The sequence below is a fragment of the Orcinus orca genome, chromosome 8 (assembly GCF_937001465.1).
Source record: "Orcinus orca chromosome 8, mOrcOrc1.1, whole genome shotgun sequence".
NCBI lineage: Eukaryota > Metazoa > Chordata > Mammalia > Artiodactyla > Delphinidae > Orcinus > Orcinus orca.
In genome coordinates, this window is record NC_064566.1 from 13443839 (window position 1) to 13461297 (window position 17459).

A 17459-nucleotide genomic window follows, 5' to 3' on the forward strand; every position below is an offset into this window, starting at 1 on the left:
CCTAAAGTGCAATCCTGATTTTGTCACTCCCTTGCTCAGAAACCTTCAATAGCTCCCCACTGCCTACTTTAATAAAGTACAAATTCCTTACCCTAGTATTCAAGACCCTCCAAAAACGGTTCCTAACTTTCTCTGTTAATCTGTGTCCCACTACTTCCTAACATGAACCCTGTTCTAAAATCAACCCACATGTTCAACTCCCAACATACTATGTACTCTCTTGTCTCTGTGCCTTTGCCTGTACTTTTCCAAATACTAGACATTCTCCCTGCTCCTTCTATTAAAAAAAATTTGTTTTAATATGTCAGTGGTAAAAAATTCATTTCCCTCCCTGGCAAGTCCCATCCCTATTAAGTTTTTTGAAATTCCAGTAATGTTCTAACCATTTTCAGGCATGCACACAAATATACATACATTTATAACCATATATAATAAAATCATTCCATATATGTATGCTTTTCTGCAATTTGCCTTCTTTTCAGTGAAAGTTGGTGCCTTTTTCTAACCAGCATGTATAGATTAACCACATTCTTTTTAACAGTTGCACAGTGTTCTATTGAATGGATTATACCATAATTTATATAATAAGTTCCCTATAGATGAACATATAAATTTCAGGGTTTGTTGTTGTTGTTGTTTGTTTGTTTTCTAAATCAGTGCTGCAGTGAATGTCTTTGTACATTTTTCTTTCCATACATGCATAGGTCTGTATGACAAATTCCCATCAGTAGCATTACTTGGCCAGAGATTATGTACATTTTACATTTTAATAACTGCTAAATTGGCCTCCTAAAAGTTTGTATCAATTATACTTTTACCAAGAAGTGAGTTTGGGTGTGTATTTCTCTAACTCTTGCCTAACCAAAAGTTGTTAAACTGTTTCATCTTTGCCAGTTTGATGGATTAAAAAAAATTTGTTTTATTACTTTCACCCATCCCTTCTCCATTTCTTAGTCTCTTGGCTACATATGATTGATTTAAATCCCAGATTAAAAATCCATCCCCCTAAAAAAAAAAAAAAATCCCCTTCCCAGATCCTCCTCCATCTAATTTCTCCCTTCAGTTAAACATCTACAGCTTTTCTTTTATATTGTTCTCATATTGCTTTGAATTTTAGTGACTAGTCTATATGTTTTATTCTTCTGACCACTGTAGTTTGCAGATTCCTTGGAAATTAGGACCAATGTTTCATAGAAACATTGGATGTAGAGATAAACAAGAATTTTCGGACCAAATTAACCAAGCCCCTCATTTTTATAAACAACAAGATTTATCAAGCCTTTGAAGAATGCATTACTGTTCAAAGCCCATTCCTAGAAATTCAATTAGTTATATTAAATCCTCACACTAAGTTTATAAGGGAAACATCATTATCCCGTTTTACAGATGAGGAAACTAAGCTACAGATTATTTACTAAGAAGAGTGCTTTACTCAGAGCAGGTCTAAGACCAGAATCCAGCGTCCCGGCTCCATTCACCCTCCTTCCACTATAATCCAGCAGCCTCTCTGGTTTTCCTCACGCACTTAGCTGCGCAATCAATATTTGGTGAATGAAATGACTCATAAAAAATTGCCAAGTGTTGACAGTAGTTTAAATATCTGTAATTAAATAAAGCAAACCTGCTGACAGCCGGAGATGCCCAACGCTCCACAGACCTTTCGTGCTTCTTTTCGGGGTTTTCTGCATCTTTCGCTCCGGCGACCCTCTCCCCACCGGACCAAGCAGCGCCGGGTTCCAAGGGAAACACGGCTGCGCGTGGCCCCTTTAAGGCTGAGGGCGGCGCGTGCCCATAGTTCTTTCAAATGGACCAATAAGAAGGGCGATGGGCGGTCCGCCGAGGACCAATAAACAACGAGGACACTGCGGGGTGTGCGGCGGCCCAAGCGGTTTCAAACGGCTTAGAGCAGACCCTCGGTTCTGACCCAGCGGAGGTGAGTGGCCCACTCGCCTAGGCCCTTGAGTTCACGAGTCGCACGCGCGTAGCGGCCCTGAACCCCGGGCGGGGAGCCTCCGCGGACGCGCGCCTCCCTCGCCCCACGAACCCGGCGGGTCTGAGGCGGCGAAGCGGGGCGGAGGCCGTGGGACTCGCGGCTGGGAGGGCGAGGGGCGTGGGCGCTTGTGTGAGGCGGAGGCCGGGGCTGGGATCTGGGTGACCAGAGCGTGCCGCGACGGGGTTCGGGCGGTAGCGTCCTGGGGACGCGTGCGGCGCAGGGCCGTGCCTGGCGGCTCAGGGTGTTTGGGTACTGGGGCGGGGGCCTGCGAGCCGGCCCGGCTACGGCGCCCCTCGCGTAATTGTCAAATGAATGAATGAGTAAGAGCCTCCGAGGGCTGTGGTGGTCGTGAAGGGCCTGGTCGCCTCAGAGCGTGACAAGGACAGTGGTACCGGGGCCTGCCCGCGCACCTGGCTCCCCACCGGCTTGCTGCGATTTAAACGATTCGGATCATACCGCTCCGCCCTTCCGCCTGGTTTTCTCTCTCAGAAGGTGTCAGTAGAGTTAAGGTATCTTTCCAGCTCTGAAGATTTGGGGGACCAATACAATAGCCAGCAGTGTAGGTGAAGCAGGCCTTGCTACTTTAGGGTGAGGGCTTGGTAAACTAGATTCTTGCTTTTTAGCTCTTACCACTCCGGCGGTTGAGATAGCTACCCTGCAATGGTGGTAATTGTCGGGCTGGATTTAAATGCATGCGTTTTGTTTCTGGGAGAGAAAACGGTGAAAGTCGTGTTGCCAGAGTGGCTGCTGTGTGTTAGAAAATATATTCGTGTTGATGAATCTTAACAATGAGTTTTTCATTCAGCATCAATAGAGGATGAAGAGGTTTTTGCAGAACTTGCCCCAAATTTATGCATGGCTCCAGTTTAATTCTTAGGGGAATCAAGGCTTCAAATCGTGGCCCAGAAATGCTCCCTGTCTTATTTTATGCATAATTATAGTAATTGAAAACTCATTTTGAGAGAGGTGAACTCCTCATATCTCCATTTTTATCACCCTGAAAAGTCCTTCTTTGACCTAAAGAGCTGATAAATTAAGCTAACAATCTTTTGAAACTTTTAAGAAATCATAAAAGATTTGGACTTAAGTGACTGGATAAAATGTAATGTTGTTTTTATAAAATGATATAGAGAAAGGTGAAATCAATATATTTTTCCAGCATAAATTAAACCTAGTTGGTAAACTCATGAGAAAAAAATTTTACACAAGTTTTTAAAGTTTGTTCACTCAGGCAATGGCAAGCAAAGATACTCCTTAACAATATACTATATAACGTGTTACTTTAAAAATTTTAACAGACAGCTTAATTTTAGCAGCAGAGTTTTAACTGCAATAAATTTGAGTACCTTAGTATTTTGAACACTGTCCTAGGTTTTGGGGAGGCAATTAAAAATAATAAACATTTAACAGTGTCTTAGGTTATTGTTAAAAATCTTGATGAGGAACGAAAACTTTTCTTCATATTGGAGCAAAGCCATACTCTTTTATGCTCCTTTGACTTAATAGAGTCTCATTCATTCATTCAACAAATATTGAGATTGATGCCTACCGTGTGTTAAACATTGTTCTAGATTCTGGGAATACACTAGTGAACCAGAAAAAGACAAAGCCCCTGACCTAAGGGAGTTTGACAGTTTTATCTCTCAAACAATTTGCTGTAGCAAATTGTAGTTTCTATATAATCCCTCTGGCTAGCTCTAGTCCTTGAACAAAATAAATGCTCAAATACTTTTACCAGCATTAGTTAACATTTATTGAATATTCACTAGGTGCCACGTTTTATCTTTTTTTATTCTCACAACTTTTTACAGATGAGGAAACTGAGTCTTAGAAAGGTTACGCAGCTTGCTCAAAATCATACAACTGATAGAACCTCAGTTTGAACCCAAATTAGTGTGTCTTCAGGGCCTTTGCTCGTAACCTCTGGTTGTTCTATGTGAAGTAATGAGATCTGTTAGGGAGAATTCAGGATCATTTTCTGGGTAGAATCTCCCCTCACCCCCTCCTTTTTTAAACTTCTGTCACAGACATAATGAAATATGAACCATAGGCATGGTGGGTTTTAGAGGGAAGGTGGAGCAGTTCAAAATACAGTATTTACCATATGGGAGATGGACAGCTGTGACAGTGGGAGGGGGACTAAGTGGGGGCATAAAATTGAGATCTGGATCTCATTATGATTGATGGATTCCTGGTGATCAATGTTGGAGAGGTTTGAGATTTTTTTTTAATTTTAATTAATTTTAAATGCATATTACCTGTAGAGTTCAGAATATGTTACTTAGCTTTTTTCTGTCAGGGCAGTTGCCTTGACTGCTTGTTTATCTCAAACACATTAAACTTATTCTTTTTTTAAATTAATTAATTTTATTTATTTTTGGCTGTGTTAGGTCTTCGTTGCTGCGTGTGGGCTTTCTCTATTTGTGGTGAACGGGGGGCTACTCTTCGTTGCGGTGTGCGGGCTTCTCATGGCGGTGGCTTCTCTCGTTGTGGAGTACTGGCTCTAGGCATGCAGGCTTCAGTAGTTGTGGCACGTGGGCTCAGTAGTTGTGGCTTGCAGGCTCAGTAGTTGTGGTGCACAGGCTTAGTTGCTCCGTAGCATGTGGGATCTTCCCGGAGTAGGGCTCGAAGCTGTGTACTGTGCATTGGCAGGCAGACTCCCAACCACTGCGCCACCAGGGAAGTCCTAAACTTAATTTCGTTTTGGCCTTTGTGTTTGTTCTCTCTGCCTGGGACTTCCCACCTGCTCTACCCCTACCTCAAGCCTGTCTTTGTATATAGGCTTCACTCAGTTTGCAACTCAAAGGTCATCTCCTTAAAGAGGCGTTTTCTAAGCTCCAATTAGAGTAGCCCTCTTGGTCATGTTTACCTCACTTTCTTTTTTTTTTTTTTTTTAAACTTCATAGCGTTTATTGCTATATGATAGGCCATTTATTGTTTGCTTGTATGTTGTCTGATTTCCTCACAGAAATGAAAGCAGAGCAGGGGAGCATAGGTTTTTGGGTTTTTTTTTTTCATCTGTGAGGTTACCTTAATGACTCAAGCAGTGCTTGGGTCAAATAAGGTGGTCAGAAAATATTTGCTGAACAAAGTTGGCCAAAACTGGCATAGTTTTCTCCATGTAATGAAGTGATAAAGACAATATATAACTAACCAGTTGGCTGTGTTACAGTGTCTTTGGATGTGAGCAATATCTTAGCAGATTAATTTGGAAAGTCTTCAACTAAGAATCATGGAAAAACGATAGCTTTTTGTTTGTGTTGACTGGCAGAGAAGGCAGATCTGGCTTCCTCCTCCCACTTTTTTTCCCCCTATTTTTAAAAACTTTCAAATCTGTAGAAGTTTTTAGGGGTACTGGTCAGGTATAGTGGAATGTTCCTGTATTGGAATTTATCTGATGTTTTTCTCATGATTAGACTGGGGTTATGAGTTTTCGGGTGGAAGATCACAGAGAGAATGCCATATTCATCACATCAACATGATTTGTGACTGTTGATATTGATTTGATCATATGGCTGAAGTAGTGTTTGTCAGGTTTCTTTACTCTTTTCATACTGTGCTCTTTGGAAGGAAGTAATTATGTACAGCTCACTTACGGAGAGAGGAGTTGTGCTCCCTGTACTTGGGGTGGAATATCTACATAATTTATTTGAATTTCTTCTGCATGGGACATTTGTCTCTCTCTCCCCATTTATTAATTTAATTAGTCAAACATTTATATCAGTATGAACTGAAGGATATATTATACTTTGAGTTATAGTCCAGTACTACTTTATTTTGTTGCTGAAATTGTTACACCTTTATCCATTGAGAGTTCTTTCTGTTGACTCCTGTGCCCCTTTAACATTCCCACATCTGTGTGCGTGTGTGTATGTGTGTGTGTGTGTGTGTGTGTGTGTGTGTGTGTGTGTGTGTGTGCGCGCGCGTGCTGTTTTTATTTAGTTATATTTGAGCACTTCCCTACTTTCTGGCACTATAAGGTGCTCTAGGCTCATCTTGTATATTTTGTGTCACAGTTCTAGAATTAGCCATTTCTCCAAGAAGCCCTGGCACCTTTTACTGGAGAATGGTAATAAAAACCAAGATCTGGGCAGTAAGTGTTCTCATTGCTACTGGGGTGTCATTTTTTGGGGGCCCTCTCAGCTAACAGAACAAAGAAATATAGATGTATGTGCTAACTGGTGTATATAGACATATCTATAGATATTTCTATATGTCACCATCTGTATCTATGTTAAGTTAAATATGAGTTCTTACTGATATCTCCAAGTCTAATCCATTACCATACAGATCATTCTAGCCTCCTCCCCCTTGTTGATCTGAATTTCCACTTCAACAGTGAGAAACTTGGCTTCCATCGTCCATTTACTTAATTGTTCAGTTCCAGTATGCATGTATAGCAATATCTGAATCGTTAATTCACACTCCCATAGGAAACTTTATTAACTAGAAGTACAGTGCTTATATGCAGTTCCTTTTGCCTTTAGTTTTCAGACTCCATTCATTTCTGAAGTTACCTAGGTCAGTTCTTTTTCCCCACCCACTTCAGTGAGGTGGTTTCACACATTTGTAAGATAGTTAGATTCTCTTGTCACAAGTCTGCATTCTTTTATGGGATCCCCAGTCTCCTAAATGACTTTTTTAAATTAGCATGCATTAAAGTTTACTCTTTATGTTGTAAACTTCTGTAGGTTTTGACATTCATAATGTTATTTATCCATCATTACAGTATCGTAAAGAATAGTTTCACTGCCCTAAAAATCTCCTGTAATTCACCTATTCATTCTTTTCTCCCTTGCCCACCCCCTTGCAACCACTGATCTTTTTACTGTCTCTATAGTTTTTTCCTCTTCCAGAATGTAATATAATTGGATCATACACTACGTACCCTTTTCAGACTGGCTTCTTTCACTTAGGAGTATCTATGTAAGGTTCTTCCATGTCTTTTCTTGGCTTGATAGCTCATTTCTTTTTTATTGCTGAATAAGATTTCATTGTATGGATGTACCACAGTTTGTTTATCCATTCACCTAATTGAAGGATATGTAGGTCATTTCTAGTTTTTGACAATTACGAACAAAGCTGCTATAAACATTTTTGTGTGTGTGGACATAAATTTTTAGTTCTACTGGGTAAATACCTACAAGTGTGATTGCTGGATCATGTGGTGAGACAATGTTCAGCTTTGTAAGGAACTGCCAAACTCTCTTCAAAAGTGGCTGTACCATTTTGTATTTCCACCAGCAGTGAATGAGGGTTCTTTTTGCTTCACATCTTGTCAGCATTTAATCAGTTTTTTTTGGATTTTAGCCATTCTAGTAGGTGTGAGGTATCCCACTTTTCGTTTTTTTTAAGAGAGATTTCCTGAATCTTTTTCAGAAATCTGACTTTTTTTCAGCTAGGTTATTTAGAAAGCTTCTGAGACTTAGGGTTTTTTTTTTTTTAAGAATTTATTTATTATTTATTTTTGGCTGTGTTGGGTCTTCATTGCTACACGCGGGCTTTCTCTAGTGGCGGAGAGCGGGGGCTCCTCTTCGTTGCAGTGCGCAGGCTTCTCATCGCCGTGGATTCTCTTGTCGCGTAGCACAGGCTCTAGGCACGCGGGCTTTAGTAGTTGTGGCATGCGGGCTCAGTAGTTGTGGCTCATGGGCTCTAGAGTGCTGGCTCAGTAGTTGTGGTGCACGGGCTTAGTTGCTCTGTGGCATGTGAGATCTTCCCAGACCAGGGCTCGAACCCGTGTCCCCTGCATTGGCAGGCAGATTCTTAACCACTGTGCCACCAGGGAAGCCCTCCCACTTTTTTTAAATTTTGTTTTTCAAGACATGACTTTTTTGAAGATAAATAATAGGGGTTTGTTTTTTTTTTGAGAGGAAACTTAAAAAATAACCTTTTTATTTTGTAATAATTTTCAATTTACAGAAAAGTTGCAAAGATATAGAATTCTATATACCTCTCACCCAGTGTCCTCTGTTGTTAACATCTTACATGATACATTTGTCAAAATGAAGAAACCAACATTGATGCATTAGTTTTAACTGAACTCCAGATTTTGTTGGGATAGCTGTAGTTTTCTATTTATATCACCTTTCTGTTTCAGGATCCAGTCCAGGGTAACCTGTTGCCTTTACTTGTCATCCCTCTGAGTCTCCTCTGGTCTTTGACAGTTTCTCAGTCTTTCCTTGTCTTCATGGTCTTGACAATTTTGAGTACTAGTCAGTTATTTTCTGGAATGTTCTTCCTTAGGGTGTGTCTGATTTTTTTTCATTATTAGACAAGGGTTATGTGTTTTTGGAAAGAATGTTACAGAATACTATCATTTCCTATCAGGAAATATGCGATATCCACATGACATCACTGATGATGTTAACCTTGAACACTTGGTTATGGTAGTGTTTGCCAGGTTAAGTAGTAGTACTTTTCCCTTTCTATACTTATTCTTTTTTTTTTTAAGTTTTGTTGTTGTTGTTTACTTATTTATTTTTGGTCACACCATGCAGCATGCAGGATCTTAGTTCCCCAACCAGGAATCAAACCTGTGCCCCCTTCAGTGGAAGCACAGAGTCTTAACCGCTGGACCACCAGGGAAGTCCCTATGCCTGTTCTTTGGAGGTGAGTGACTGAGTCTAGTCCATCCTCAAAGTGGGTGGGGGGCTTAAATTCTACTTCCTGAAAGGAAAAGTATCTACATAGATTATTTGGAAATTTGTAATGAAGATTTGTCTGTTCTCTCCCATTTATTTTTCTGTTTAACCATTTATCTATATCAGTATGAATATCTGTTTTAAAAACTGATTCTTTGTTATTTATTTTTGCTCAAATTGTTGCAGCTTTCAGGTTGGCTCCTCCTGTGTTCCTTTGACATGCTCCCATCCTTTTTTTCTTTTTGAGCATTTCCTTTCTGTACAACAAGATGCTCCAGACCCATCTTATATTTTCCCTGTCCCAGCCCTAGAATCAGCTGTGGTTCCTATTATGGGACAGTGGTATTTAGAAGCCGAGATCTGGATATTAGGTGTGCTTATTGCTAGGGTGTCATTGTTCGTAGGCCCTCTCAGGAAACAGAGGTAGGTATGTATGTATACTAAGTCATTTATATGCATATACATACAGTTGTTTTATATATTTCCATCTGTATTTACATTAAGCTAAACATGAATTCATACAGGTCTCACCAACTTTCAGAGGAAACTTATGTCCCAAACACATGTCCTCTTTGTGGTATGCTTTTTACTGAGGTCTAACTTCTCTCCCAATAACTCTTTTTGTTTAATTTTTAATAAATTTATTTATTTTTGGCTGCGTTGGATCTTTATTGCTGCGTGTGGGCTTTCTCTAGTTGCAGCAAGCAGGGGCTACTCTTCGTTGCGGTGTGTGGGCTTCTCACTGCGGTGGCTTCTCTTGTTGTGGAGCACGGGCTCTAGGCATACGGGCTTCAGTAGTTGTGGCTCGCGGGCTCTAGAGCGCAGACTTAGTAGTTGTGGCACACGGGCTCAGTTGCTCCGCAGCATGTGGGGTCTTCCTGGATCAGGGCTTGAACCCGTGTCCCCTTCACTGGCAGGCGGATTCTTAACCACTGCGCCACCAGTGAAGTCCCCCATAACTCTTTTTAAGTACCACAGAAAACATTGTTTTCCCTTACTTGGTAACAGCAATTGTTTATTCCTAGAATATGATCTTTGTTCAGAGATGCATTCAAAGTAAATTCTGACTCAGTTGGAATGACCAGACATTTTTGGCATAGATACGATGTCAGATATGCCTTGGTGACCTCCTGTCTCTTCAGACATAATTTTTATTATTTTATGAAGAGATTAGAAACTTAATTCTTTGATATCTTGATTATATTTCTTAGAGGTTATTTTTAAATTTTTTTAAAATAAATTTATTTATTTATTTATTTTTGGCTGCACTGGGTCTTCGTTGCTGCACGCAGGTTTTCTCTAGTTGCGGCAAGCGGGGGCTCCTCCTTGCGGTACGCAGGCTTCTCATTGTGATGGCTTCTCTTGTTGCAGAGCACGGGCTCTAGGTGCATGGGCTTCAGTAGTTGTGACACACGGGCTCAGTAGTTGTGGCTCGCGGGCTCTAGAGCTCAGGCTCAATAGTTGTGGCACACAGGCTTAATTGCTCTGTGGCATGTGGGGGTCTTCCCGGACCAGGGATTGAACCCGTGTCCCCTGCATTGGCTCACGGGCCCAGCTGCTCAGTGGCATGTGGGATCTTCCCGGACCAGGGCACGAACCCACCTCCCCTGCATCAGCAGGCGGACTCTCAACCACTGCGCCACCAGGGAAGCCCCTGGCAGGCAATTCTTAACCACTGTGCCACCAGGGAAGTCCCTTAGAGGTTATTAATTAAAGCGACTTAAATTCTTTCTATAAAGATGAGAAAAAAGTTGAGTAGTCTCAAGTATTTCTTGAAATAAAATTCATTCATTTAATGCAGTTGTCTTTTTTCTTTTTTCAAGCATAAGGCTTAAAAGTAGTGTTTTATTTATCTGCAAGTTAAATACCAGGAAATAAACCAAAAAAGTATTTTCTGCAGTCTAAATTTTATTGACTTCCTTCAAGTAGATCCTACTCCCTCTTTATGCACAGTTTCACTCTGCTTGGTTTTCTTTCTTTCTCTTTCTTTCTTTCTTTCTTTCTTTCCCTCTCTCTCTGTGTCTCTCTCTTTCTTTCTCTTTCCTTCCTTCCTTCTTTCCTTCCTTCCTTCCTTCCTTCCTTCCTTCCTTCCTTCCTTCCTTTCATTTTTGGCTGCATTGGGTCTTCGTTGCTGTGCGCAGGCTTTCTCTGGTTGCGGCATGTGGAATTCTCATTGCGGTGGCTTCTCTTGTTGCGGAGCACAGGCTCTAGGCTCGCGGGCTTCAGTAGTTGCAGCACGCAGGCTCATTAGTTGTGGTGCATGGGCTTAGTTGCTCCGCAGCACGTGGGATCTTCCCGGACCAGGGCTCGAACCCATGTCCCCTGCATTGGCAGGCGGATTCTTAACCACTGTGCAACCAGGGAAGTCCCCCTGCTTGGGTCTTTAAATCAAGAGCTAAAATTAGGCAGCACTGCTCTAAGCTAAAGTGTTAGTTTGATCACAAAGTTTGAGGAAGGAAAGCTACAGAACGTAAAACATTAAAATTCAAAAAAGCCATATTGGAACCATTTGGTTTTGATGCAAGAGTCCCTCATACCTCTTTGGCAGTACATCTTGAGGGTTTTGCTACATTGATTGCTCAAATGGATTATCCTGAAAAGTTTAAATAATTATCAGTCTACTTTGTTTAAGAAGACTGGGAGGCTTATGTATTTTCTTAGATTTATTTTACATGGAAAAAAGTTACATAAAATAATTGATGTTGGGACTTCCCTGGTGGCGCAGTGGTTTAGAGCCCGCCTGTCGATGCAGGGAATGCAGTTTCGTGCCCCGGTCTGGGAAGATCCCATATGGCGTGGAGCGGCTGGGCCCGTGAGCCATGGCCGCTGAGCCTGCGCATCCGGAGCCTGTGCTCCGCAACGGAAGAGGCCACAACAGTGAGAGGCCTGCATATCGCAAAAAAAAAAAATAATAATAATAATTGGTGTTTCAGGGGTAAACCTCTGATACCTGGCAAACTTGGCTGTCTAGAACATCTCTTTCTCTTAATTTGTTTTGCTGTTTTACTTCTTTTATGTATTTTTTTGCAGTGTCTTTTTTTAAATCATTTCATGTCCTTATTCACTTAAAATATGAAGTCTCTCATTTTTAGATTTTAGGAATTTTTTTCAGTACTCTAATTACACACTTTTCTTCTGGTCCTTTTTCTTATGTGATACATTCCTTTTAAAAAAGAAAGTCTCATGAAAAACGCCTAGTCTAGAACTAGCATGAGTTCTTCATTTGGGAGTAAAGACCAGATCCCATATCAGAAATCTCTGGGCAGTAAGGGAAAACAGTTTTTTTATGCTTTAGAGGACTGCCCACTTATTTTGAGCTATGTTTAATATGGGGGATTCCTCCAAACAAAATATGGACAGTCCCCTTGAGTATTATAAAATGACATTTACTTGTTTAACTAGTAGTAAATTTGCTTTCTATAGGATAAAAAGGAATAGATTGCTTATACACCCAATGAAATGGTTTGTTTTAGATCAGAGGAGACTTGCCTTACTTGGTCCCAAGAGCTCTAAGCTAACTTAGGCCTTTCTTGAACCAGAGGACTGAAATGTGGGTTTGGTTAAGTCTGAAGTCTTTCTAAAATCTCTAGATAACTCTGGGATGATGCTTATAAAAATAACACAAGGATAGCCACTGTTTCTTGAGTGCTTGATGTTTCCGTGCCATCTGTTAGTACTACTTCCTTGCATAAAGTCACTGGCTTTGTATGATCTGGCCCTTTTCAGTCTGCCCTTTCTCTCAACTCCTGTTTTGGCCACATGAGTTGCAGTTCTGTTCTTTATCTTGCCTAGCTCTTTCAGGCTTTTCACACACATGCCTGAAACAATCTCTTATTAAATCTAGTCATTATGCCTATGCCTGGCTAATCCATATTAATTTCCTTTAGTTCTCAGCCTAAATATCACTTTCTCAAGGAGACCTTCCCTGACCCTCCAGTCCAGGTTAAGTACCTCTGTTACACCCTCATAGTATTGCCCCTGGGCTACTGTATTTCACTTCCCATACTCAGTAAGTAGATAAGTGCCTAATACAGAATAGTGTCAGATCATGAGATGCTACTCTGTATTAGGTACTTAGCTACATACTAAGTGTACCTGTGGGACAGGGGGATAATATGGGTATTTGTGGGGATTCTTAACAGGTATAAAGCAGAAATCTCATTTTCACTTCAACAGTTCACCATTACAGTTAGTTGAATCACCTTAGGCAAGTTAGTTAACCTCTATGCCTCAGTTTTCTTGTCTGTAAAATGGGGCTAATATCAATCTCAGAGTTATGAGAATTAAATGAGTTAGTATATGTGAAGTGCTTAGAATAGTGCCTGGCACATAATGAATGCTCCAGAAGTGTGTATTAAATAAGGAACCACATGAAGATGGTACTGTTACGACGGATAATGAAACTGAGGCTCAGCTAGTGTGTGACAAAGCAAGCTTTAGAACTCAGATCTAACTCCAGCGCCCAACACGACAATTTAGATTGAATTTAATTTTGACTAGAGTGCTCTGTAATAAGATTTATTACAAGCAACTGTTCTGCCATGACTTTACCAAATGATTCTAAAATTAAAATTTCCCTCTTTTAATGGATTTTATAATCAAAAAATAGGTACTAAAAAAAGTGACAAAAATTTTATAAATTTTTTGAAATCTATTACTTAATAATTTTTCACTTTGAAAGTGGGTTTACTTTAGAATTCCATTAAATATATCATGTTTCCCTTTCACATTTGAAATACGCATTCAACATACAATATTTTATTTATAAACTCAAAGAACACATTTATTGTATATTTAAGACTTCTATGATTTGATGAAATTGTGCTATTTTAGGAATTATGTGTTAGAGGACGAAGCACTCTGCTGGATGCTGGGGTAATAAATAAGATTCAGGGGGCTTCCCTGGTGGTTCAGTGGTGAAGAAGCCTCCTGCCAATGCAGGGGACACGGGTTCGAGCCCTGGTCTGGGAAGATCTCACATGCCATGGAGCAACTAAGCCCATGCGCCACAACTACTGAGCTTGTGCTCTAGAGCCCACGAGCCACAGCTGCTGAGCCCACATGCCACAACTACTGAAGCCCGTGTGCCTAGAGCCCATGCTCCACAATGAAGAGTAGGCCCCTGCTCGCCACAACTAGGGAAAGTCCGTGTGTAGTGACGAAGACAAAATGCAGCCAAAAATAAAAAAATAAATTTATTTTAAAAAAAAAAAGATTCACATCTTTCTTTCAAAGGAGATATGGTGTCCAAAAAATGTTAAGGGGAAGAATTGAGGCTTATGGGATGAGTATAGACAGATCCATCCTCAAGGTGCCAGGCTGGAATTATAAAGTTTTAGAGCTTTTAAAAGCATTATGATAGAAAATATTGAAACTTGTTGTTTAAAAAAGAAAAAAGAGGGCTTCCCTGGTGGCGCAGTGGTTGAGAGTCCGCCTGCCGATGCAGGGGACACAGGTTCGTGGCTAGGCCCGTGAGCCATGGCCACTGAGCCTGCATGTCCGGAGTCTGTGCCCTGCAACGGGAGAGGCCACAACAGTGAGAGGCCCGCGTACCGCAAAAAAAAAAAAAGAAAAAAGATATGGCTAGGTATTAAAGTGAGAAGTAAAAATTCTTTAGCTAGTCCCTTTAGCTACTCTTTTAAAGTAGTCATAGTTAAGTTTTCTATGGATCCATCCAGAAAAGTTTTATGTGCTTTCAAACATGTACAATGTTGTATTAGTTTTCTATGACTGCTGAAACAAATGACCACAAATTTGGTGGCTTAAAACAACAGTAATTTATTCTCTCACATTTCTGGAGTCCAGAGCCCAAAATTTAGGGTGAGTAGGAGTTTAGGATTAAAATATACACACTACTGTATATATAAAAGAGATAACCAACAAGGACCTACTGCACAGGGAACTACACTCAGTATCTTGTAATAACCTATAATGGAAAAGAATCTTAAAATACACACGTGTCTGTGTGTGTGTGTGTGTGTGTGTGTGTGTGTGTGTGTATGTATGTATATCTGAATCACTTTGCTGCACGCCTGAAACTGCCACAACATTGTAAATCAACAATATTTCAATAAGAATTTTTTAAAAAATTTAGGGTGAGTCTTACTGGAGGCTAATATTGAGGCAAAGCCATACTTCTCCAGAGGCCCTGGGGAAGCACTGCTTCCTTGCCTCTTCAGCTTCTGGCGTCTCTTGGTATCCCTTGGCTTGTGTTGCATCACTCCAGCCTCTTCTGATCTTGCTCTTCTCCATCTTCACATCGCCTTCTTGTCTGTGTGTGTCAGATTTCCCTCTGTTACCCTCTCATAAGGGTACATGTGATTGCATTCAGGCTCACCCAGATAATCCAGGATGATCTCCCCATCTCAATATCCTTAATTTAATCACATCTGCAAAGACCCTTTTCCCACATAAAACATTTAAAGTTTTCAGGGATTACAGCCCAATATCTTTGGGGGTCATTATCAGCCTACCACCAGTGTGTATGACCCTCTTTTTTATTTTTACTAAACACAAAAAAAGGAATTAGACTTCATAGGCTATCTCCAAATTTCTTTTTAAAACTTAATAATAGATTTCTTCCGCATCAGTATTTAAATATCTTCTTTAGTCTTCTTTGTCTTTTTTTTTCTTTAAATACCTATAGAGCATTTTATTGAATAGACAGGTATCTCACTTTTTTTTTAATTGCAGCTTAAAAAAAAAGCATGTAACAAAATAATTACCATCGTAATCATTTTAAATTAACTACATTCACATTGTGGTGAAACACATCTCAAAACCTTTTTCGTCTTGCAAATCTGATACACTGTACCCATTAAACAACTTTCCTTTTCCTCCTTCCCCCAGCCCCTAATAACCACCATTCTACTTTCTGTTGCTAATTTAATAGTTTGGATACCTCATGTAAGTGGAATCATATAATATTTGTCTTTTTGTGACTTGCTTATTTCACTTAGCATGATATCCTCAAAGTTTATCCATATTGTAGCATGTAACCGGATTTCCTTCCTTTTTAAGACTACTATTCCATTGTATGTATTTACCACATTTTGCTTATCCATTCATTCATTCTTCTGTGGACATTTGGGTTGCTTCTACTACTTTGAACATGGATGTACAAATCTGAGCCCCAGCTTTCAATTCTTTTGGATATATATATACACACACTCATACATACACTTAGAAGTGGAATTGCTGGATCATATGGTAATATGGTATTCTATTTTTACTTTTTTTGAGGTTACTCCATACTGTTTTTGAGGTTACTCCATACTGTTTTCCATAGCAGTTGCACCATTTTACAATCCCACCAACAGTGTACAAGTGTTGCAGTTTCTCTACATTCTTGCCAACGTTTGTTATTTTCTGTTTTTTTTTTAAATTGGTTTGTTTATTTGATAGTAACCATTCTCATGGGTGTGAGGGATATCTCATTGTGGTTTTGACTTGCGTTTCTCTGATGATTAGTGATGTTGAGCATCTTTTCCTATGATCGTTGGCCATTTGTATATCATCTTTGTAGAAACGTCTATTCAAGTCTTTTGCCCATTTTTAATTGGGTTATTTGGAGTTTTGTTGTTTTGGGAGTTCTTTTTTTTAACATCTTTATTGGAGTATAATTGTTTTACATGTTGTGTTAGTTTCTGCTGTATGACAAAGTGAATCAACTATATGCATACGTATATCCCCATATCCCCTCCCTCTTGTGTCTCCCTCCCACCCTCCTTATCCCACCCCTCTAGGTGGTCGCAAAGCACCGAGCTGATCTCCCTGTGCCATGCAGCTGCTTCCCTCTAGCTATCTATTTTACATTTGGTAGTGTGTATATGTCAGTGCTACACTCTCACTTTGTCCCAGCTTACCCTTCCCCCTCCCCATGTCCTCAAGTCCGTTCTCTACGTTTGTGTCTTTATTCCTGTCCTGCCCCTAGGTTCATCAGACCATTTTTCTTTTACGATTCTATATATATGTGTTAGCATACGGTATTTGTTTTTCTCTTTCTGACTTAACTTCACTCTGTATGATGGACTGTAGGTCCATCCACCTCACTACAAATAACAATTTCGTTTCTTTTTATGGCTGAGTAATATTCCATTGTATATATGTGCCACGTCTCCCCCCCCCAGTTTATTTATTTATTTTTGGCTGTGTTGGGTCTTCGTTTCTGTGCGTGGGCTTTCTCCAGTTGCGGTGAGCGGGGGCCGCTCTTCATCGCAGTGCGCGGGCCAATCTTCATCATGGTGCGTGGGCCTTTCACTGTCAGCCTCTCCCATTGTGGAGCACAGGCTCCAGACGCGGAGGCTCAGTAGTTGTGGCTCACGGGCTTAGTTGCTCCACGGCATGTGGGATCTTCCCAGACCAGGGCTCGAACCCGTGTCCCCTGCATTGGCAGGCAGATTCTTAACCACTGCGCCACCAGGGAAGCCCTGCCACATCTTCTTTATCCATTCATCTGTCGATGGACACTTAGGTTGCTTCCATGTTCTGGCTATTGTAAATAATGCTGCAGTGAACATTGTGGTACATGACTCTTTTTGAATTATGGGTTTCTCAGGGTATTTGCCCAGTAGTGGGTTTGCTGGGTCATATGGTAGTTCTATTTTTAGTTTTTTAAGGAACCTCTCTGTAGTGGCTGTATCAATTTACATTCCCACCAACAGTGTGGGAGGGTTCTGTTGTGGGAGTTCTTGATATTCTCTGGATATTAACCCCTTATCAAATAAATGATTTATAAATATTTTCTTCCCTTCTGTAGGTTATCTTTTCACTCTGTTTATTGTGTCCTTTGATACACAAAAGTTTTTAAGTTTGATATAGTCCCC

At 40.4% G+C, this 17459-nt stretch overlaps 1 protein-coding gene across 3 annotated transcripts in view; it reads left to right on the forward strand.

Annotated features, from left to right (window-relative positions):
* Positions 1-1796: 1796 nt before the first annotated feature.
* CKAP5 (cytoskeleton associated protein 5) overlaps positions 1797-17459 on the forward strand; it is a 109784-nt gene continuing 94121 nt past the window's right edge. Inside the window, exon 1 of one of the 3 annotated variants that reach the window (XM_049714372.1) lies at positions 1797-1933. The gene's annotated coding sequence lies outside the window, so the exon portion shown is untranslated. Of the gene's footprint in view, positions 1934-8490; positions 8603-17459 lie in introns of those variants that run through there. The other 2 variants (XM_004264070.3, XM_049714370.1) reach the window with 2 other exon arrangements.